Here is a 7,612-nt window from a genome sequence, read left to right as displayed (position 1 = left end):
GAGTCGGCCAGTGAAAAAATGTTCCAAACACACCCCCTGCACAACTCCACCGGGGAAGGTGCCAGAAAGGAGTACTCTTAATAGTTTTTACACTACCTTGGTAGGCAGCTGAAAGGCACCACAAAAGTTGTTCTACCTGCTTTCTGGGCTGAGATGGGGAACCGCTGAATTTTGGAGTCGGCCGGTGACAAAATGTTCCAAACACACCCCATGCACAACTCCACCGGGGAAGGTGCCAGGCAGGAGTTCTCCTGGTAGTTTTTACACTACCTTGGTAGGCAGCTGAAAGGCACCACAAAAGTTGTTCTACCTGCTTTCTGGGCTGAGATGGGGAACCGCTGAATTTTGGACTCGGCTGGTGACAAAATGTTCCAAAGACACCCCATGCACAACTCCACCGGGGAAGGTGCCAGACAGGAGTTCTCCTGGTAGTTTTTACATTGCTCCGGTAGGCATCTGAAAGACACCACAAAAGTTGTTCTACCTGCTTTCTGGGCTGAGATGGGGAACCGCTGAATTTTGGAGTCGGCCGGTGACAAAATGTTCCAAAGACACCCCATGCACAACTCCACCGGGGAAGGTGCCAGACAGGAGTTCTCCTGGTAGATTTTACATTGCTCCGGTAGGCATCTGAAAGACACCACAAAAGTTGTTCTACCTGCTTTCTGGGCTGAGATGGGGAACCGCTGAATTTTGGACTCGGCCGGTGACAAAATGTTCCAAACACACCCCATGCACAACTCCACCGGGGAAGGTGCCAGGCAGGAGTTCTCCTGGTAGTTTTTACATTGATCCGGTAGGCATCTGAAAGACACCACAAAAGTTGTTCTACCTGCTTTCTGGGCTGAGATGGGGAACCGCTGAATTTTGGACTCGGCCGGTGACAAAATGTTCCAAACACACCCCATGCACAACTCCACCGGGGAAGGTGCCAGACAGGAGTTCTCCTGGTAGATTTTACATTGCTCCGGTAGGCATCTGAAAGACACCACAAAAGTTGTTCTACCTGCTTTCTGGGCTGAGATGGGGAACCGCTGAATTTTGGACTCGGCCGGTGACAAAATGTTCCAAACACACCCCATGCACAACTCCACCGGGGAAGGTGCCAGACAGGAGTTCTCTGAATAGTTTTTACACTACCTTGGTAGGCAGCTGAAAGGCACCACAAAAGTTGTTCTACCTGCTTTCTGGGCTGAGATGGGGAACCGCTGAATTTTGGACTCGGCTGGTGACAAAATTTTAATAAATACACCCCATGCACAACTCCACTAGCGAAGGTGCCAGGGACGAGTTCTGTTGGTAGTTTTTACATTGCTCCGGTAGGCATCAAAAGGACACCACAAAAGTTGTTCTATCTGCTTTCTGGGCTGAGATGGGGAACCGCTGAATTTTGGAGTCGGGCGGTGACAAAATGTTCCAAAGACACCCCATGCACAACTCCACCGGGGAAGGTGCCAGAAAGGAGTTCTCTTGGTAGTTTTTACACTACCTTGGTAGGCATTTGAAAGGCACCACAAAAGTTGTTCTACCTGCTTTCTGGGCTGAGATGGGGAACCGCTGAATTTTGGAGTCGGCTGGTGACAAAATGTTCCAAAAACACCCCATGCACAACTCCACCGGGGAAGGTGCCAGACAGGAGTTCTCCTGTTAGTTTTTACATTGCTCCGGTAGGCATCTGAAAGACACCACAAAAGTTGTTCTACCTGCTTTCTGGGCTGAGATGGGGAACCGCTGAATTTTGGAGTCGGGCGGTGACAAAATGTTCCAAACACACCCCATGCACAACTCCACCGGGGAAGGTGCCAGACAGGAGTTCTCTTGGTAGTTTTTACACTACCTTGGTAGGCAGCTGAAAGGCACCACAAAAGTTGTTCTACCTGCTTTCTGGGCTGAGATGGGGAACCGCTGAATTTTGGAGTCGGGCGGTGACAAAATGTTCCAAACACACCCCATGCACAACTCCACTAGCGAAGGTGCCAGGGACGAGCTCTGTTGGTAGTTTTTACATTGCTCCGGTAGGCATCAAAAGGACACCACAAAAGTTGTTCTACCTGCTTTCTGGGCTGAGATGGGGAATCGCTGAATTTTGGACTCGGCCGGTGACAAAATGTTCCAAACACACCCCATGCACAACTCCACCGGGGAAGGTGCCAGCCAGGAGTTCTCTTGGTAGTTTTTACACTACCTTGGTAGGCATTTGAAAGGCACCACAAAAGTTGTTCTACCTGCTTTCTGGGCTGAGATGGGGAACCGCTGAATTTTGGACTCGGCTGGTGACAAAATGTTCCAAACACACCCCCTGCACAACTCCACTAGGGAAGGTGCCAGGCAGGAGTTCTCCTGGTAGTTTTTACATTGCTCCGGTAGGCATCTGAAAGACACCACAAAAGTTGTTCTACCTGCTTTCTGGGCTGAGATGGGGAACCGCTGAATTTTGGAGTCGGCTGGTAGACGAAATATTCCAAACACACCCCATGCACAACTCCACCGGGGAAGGTGCCAGACAGGAGTTCTCTTAATAGTTTTTACACTACCTTGGTAGGCAGCTGAAAGGCACCACAAAAGTTGTTCTACCTGCTTTCTGGGCTGAGATGGGGAACCGCTGAATTTTGGAGTCGGGCGGTGACAAAATGTTCCAAACACACCCCATGCACAACTCCACTAGCGAAGGTGCCAGGGACGAGCTCTGTTGGTAGTTTTTACATTGCTCCTGTAGGCATCAAAAGGACACCACAAAAGTTGTTCTACCTGCTTTCTGGGCTGAGATGGGGAACCGCTGAATTTTGGAGTCGGGCGGTGACAAAATGTTCCAAAGACACCCCATGCACAACTCCACCGGGGAAGGTGCCAGGCAGGAGTTCTCTTGGTAGTTTTTACAGTACCTTGGTAGGCATTTGAAAGGCACCACAAAAGTTGTTCTACCTGCTTTCTGAGCTGAGATGGGGAACCGCTGAATTTTTGGACTCGGCTGGTGACAAAATGTTCCGAACACACCCCATGCACAACTCCACCGGGGAAGGTGCCAGACAGGAGTTCTCCTGGTAGTTTTTACATTGCTCCGGTAGGCATCTGAAAGACACCACAAAAGTTGTTCTACCTGCTTTCTGGGCTGAGATGGGGAACCGCTGAATTTTGGAGTCGGCCGGTGACAAAATATTCCAAACACACCCCCTGCACAACTCCACCGGGGAAGGTGCCAGACAGGAGTTCTCTTAGTAGTTTTTACACTACCTTGGTAGGCAGCTGAAAGGCACCACAAAAGTTGTTCTACCTGCTTTCTGGGCTGAGATGGGGAACCGCTGAATTTTGGAGTCGGCCGGTGACAAAATGTTCCAAACACACCCCATGCACAACTCCACCGGGGAAGGTGCCAGACAGGAGTTCTCCTGGTAGTTTTTACACTACATTGGTAGGCAGCTGAAAGGCACCACAAAAGTTGTTCTACCTGCTTTCTGGGCTGAGATGGGGAACCGCTGAATTTTGGACTCGGCTGGTGACAAAATGTTCCAAACACACCCCATGCACAACTCCACCGGGGAAGGTGCCAGACAGGAGTTCTCTTGATAGTTTTTACACTACCTTGGTAGGCATTTGAAAGGCACCACAAAAGTTGTTCTACCTGCTTTCTGGGCTGAGATGGGGAACCGCTGAATTTTTGGACTCGGCTGGTGACAAAATGTTCCAAACACACCCCATGCACAACTCCACCGGGGAAGGTGCCAGACAGGAGTTCTCTTGGTAGTTTTTACATTGCTCCGGTAGGCATCTGAAAGACACCACAAAAGTTGTTCTACCTGCTTTCTGGGCTGAGATGGGGAACCGCTGAATTTTGGAGTCGGCCGGTGACAAAATGTTCCAAACACACCCCATGCACAACTCCACCGGGGAAGGTGCCAGACAGGAGTTCTCTTAATAGTTTTTACACTACCTTGGTAGGCAGCTGAAAGGCACCACAAAAGTTGTTCTACCTGCTTTCTGGGCTGAGATGGGGAACCGCTGAATTTTGGACTCGGCTGGTGACAAAATTTTAATAAATACACCCCATGCACAACTCCACTAGCGAAGGTGCCAGGGACGAGTTCTGTTGGTAGTTTTTACATTGCTCCGGTAGGCATCAAAAGGACACCACAAAAGTTGTTCTACCTGCTTTCTGGGCTGAGATGGGGAACCGCTGAATTTTGGACTCGGCTGGTGACAAAATGTTCCAAACACACCCCATGCACAACTCCACTAGCGAAGGTGCCAGGAACGAATTCTGTTGGTAGTTTTTACATTGCTCCGGTGGGCATCAAAAAGACACTACAAAAGTTGTTCTTCCTGCTTTCTGGGCTGAGATGGGGAATCGCTGAATTTTGGAGTCGGCCGGTGACAAAATGTTCCAAACACACCCCATGCACAACTCCACCGGGGAAGGTGCCAGACAGGAGTTCTCCTGGTAGTTTTTACATTGCTCCGGTAGGCATCTGAAAGACACCACAAAAGTTGTTCTACCTGCTCTCTGGGCTGAGATGGGGAACCGCTGAATTTTGGAGTCGGCCGGTGACAAAATGTTCCAAACACACCCCATGCACAACTCCACCGGGGAAGGTGCCAGACAGGAGTTCTCTTAATAGTTTTTACACTACATTGGTAGGCATCTGAAAGACACCAGAAAAGTAGTTCTACCTGCTTTCTGGGCTGAGATGGGGAACAGCTGAATTTTGGACTCGGCTGGTGACAAAATGTTCCAAACACACCCCATGCACAACTCCACCGGGGAAGGTGCCAGGCAGGAGTTCTCCTGGTAGTTTTTACATTGCTCCGGTAGGCATCTGAAAGACACCACAAAAGTTGTTCTACCTGCTTTCTGGGCTGAGATGGGGAACCGCTGAATTTTGGAGTCGGCCGGTGACAAAATGTTCCAAACACACCCCATGCACAACTCCACCGGGGAAGGTGCCAGGCAGGAGTTCTCCTGGTAGTTTTTACATTGCTCCGGTAGGCATCTGAAAGACACCACAAAAGTTGTTCTACCTGCTTTCTGGGCTGAGATGGGGAACCGCTGAATTTTGGACTCGGCCGGTGACAAAATGTTCCAAACACACCCCATGCACAACTCCACCGGGGAAGGTGCCAGACAGGAGTTCTCTGAATAGTTTTTACACTACCTTGGTAGGCAGCTGAAAGGCACCACAAAAGTTGTTCTACCTGCTTTCTGGGCTGAGATGGGGAACCGCTGAATTTTGGAGTCGGCCGGTGACAAAATGTTCCAAACACACCCCCTGCACAACTCCACCGGGGAAGGTGCCAGACAGGAGTTCTCCTGGTAGTTTTTACACTACCTTGGTAGGCACCTGAAAGGCAGCACAAAAGTTGTTCTACCTGCTTTCTGGGCTGAGATGGGGAACAGCTGAATTTTGGACTCGGCCGGTGACAAAATGTTCCAAACACACCCCATGCACAACTCTACTGGGGAAGGTGCCAGACAAGAGTTCTCTTGAGAGTTTTTACACTACCTTGGTAGGCAGCTGAAAGGCACCACAAAAGTTGTTCTACCTGCTTTCTGGGCTGAGATGGGGAACGGCTGAATTTTGGACTCGGCTGGTGACAAAATTTTAATAAATACACCCCATGCACAACTCCACTAGCGAAGGTGCCAGGGACGAGTTCTGTTGGTAGTTTTTACATTGCTCCGGTAGGCATCAAAAGGACACCACAAAAGTTGTTCTACCTGCTTTCTGGGCTGAGATGGGGAACCGCTGAATTTTGGAGTCGGCCGGTGACAAAATGTTCCAAACACACCCCATGCACAACTCCACCGGGGAAGGTGCCAGACAGGAGTTCTCTTAGTAGTTTTTACACTACCTTGGTAGGCATTTGAAAGGCACCACAAAAGTTGTTCTACCTGCTTTCTGGGCTGAGATGGGGAACCGCTGAATTTTGGAGTCGGCTGGTGACAAAATGTTCCAAACACACCCCATGCACAACTCCACCGGGGAAGGTGCCAGACAGGAGTTCTCCTGGTAGTTTTTACATTGCTCCGGTAGGCATCTGAAAGACACCACAAAAGTTGTTCTATCTGCTTTCTGGGCTGAGATGGGGAACCGCTGAATTTTGGAGTCGGGCGGTGACAAAATGTTCCAAACACACCCCATGCACAACTCCACCGGGGAAGGTGCCAGACAGGAGTTCTCCTGGTAGTTTTTACATTGCTCCGGTAGGCATCTGAAAGACACCACAAAAGTTGTTCTACCTGCTTTCTGGGCTGAGATGGGGAACCGCTGAATTTTGGAGTCGGCCGGTGACAAAATGTTCCAAACACACCCCATGCACAACTCCACCGGGGAAGGTGCCAGACAGGAGTTCTCTGAATAGTTTTTACACTACCTTGGTAGGCAGCTGAAAGGCACCACAAAAGTTGTTCTACCTGCTTTCTGGGCTGAGATGGGGAACCGCTGAATTTTGGAGTCGGCCGGTGACAAAATGTTCCAAACACACCCCATGCACAACTCCACTAGCGAAGGTGCCAGACAGGAGTTCTCCTGGTAGTTTTTACACTACCTTGGTAGGCAGCTGAAAGGCACCACAAAAGTTGTTCTACCTGCTTTCTGGGCTGAGATGGGGAACAGCTGAATTTTGGACTCGGCCGGTGACAAAATGTTCCAAACACACCCCATGCACAACTCTACTGGGGAAGGTGCCAGACAAGAGTTCTCTTGATAGTTTTTACACTACCTTGGTAGGCAGCTGAAAGGCACCACAAAAGTTGTTCTACCTGCTTTCTGGGCTGAGATGGGGAACGGCTGAATTTTGGACTCGGCTGGTGACAAAATTTTAATAAATACACCCCATGCACAACTCCACTAGCGAAGGTGCCAGGGACGAGTTCTGTTGGTAGTTTTTACATTGCTCCGGTAGGCATCAAAAGGACACCACAAAAGTTGTTCTACCTGCTTTCTGGGCTGAGATGGGGAACCGCTGAATTTTGGACTCGGCCGGTGACAAAATGTTCCAAACACACCCCATGCACAACTCCACCGGGGAAGGTGCCAGACAGGAGTTCTCTTAGTAGTTTTTACACTACCTTGGTAGGCATTTGAAAGGCACCACAAAAGTTGTTCTACCTGCTTTCTGGGCTGAGATGGGGAACCGCTGAATTTTGGAGTCGGCTGGTGACAAAATGTTCCAAACACACCCCATGCACAACTCCACCGGGGAAGGTGCCAGACAGGAGTTCTCCTGGTAGTTTTTACATTGCTCCGGTAGGCATCTGAAAGACACCACAAAAGTTGTTCTATCTGCTTTCTGGGCTGAGATGGGGAACCGCTGAATTTTGGAGTCGGGCGGTGACAAAATGTTCCCAACACACCCCATGCACAACTCCACCGGGGAAGGTGCCAGACAGGAGTTCTCCTGGTAGTTTTTACATTGCTCCGGTAGGCATCTGAAAGACACCACAAAAGTTGTTCTACCTGCTTTCTGGGCTGAGATGGGGAACCGCTGAATTTTGGAGTCGGGCGGTGACAAAATGTTCCAAACACACCCCATGCACAACTCCACTAGCGAAGGTGCCCGGGACGAGCTCTGTTGGTAGTTTTTACATTGCTCCGGTAGGCATCAAAAGGACACCACA

The sequence above is a fragment of the Falco cherrug genome, unplaced genomic scaffold (assembly GCF_023634085.1).
Source record: "Falco cherrug isolate bFalChe1 unplaced genomic scaffold, bFalChe1.pri scaffold_49, whole genome shotgun sequence".
In the NCBI taxonomy this organism is placed as follows: domain Eukaryota; kingdom Metazoa; phylum Chordata; class Aves; order Falconiformes; family Falconidae; genus Falco; species Falco cherrug.
The sequence above is the reverse complement of the archived record's forward strand: the minus strand, read 5'-3'. Positions refer to the sequence as shown.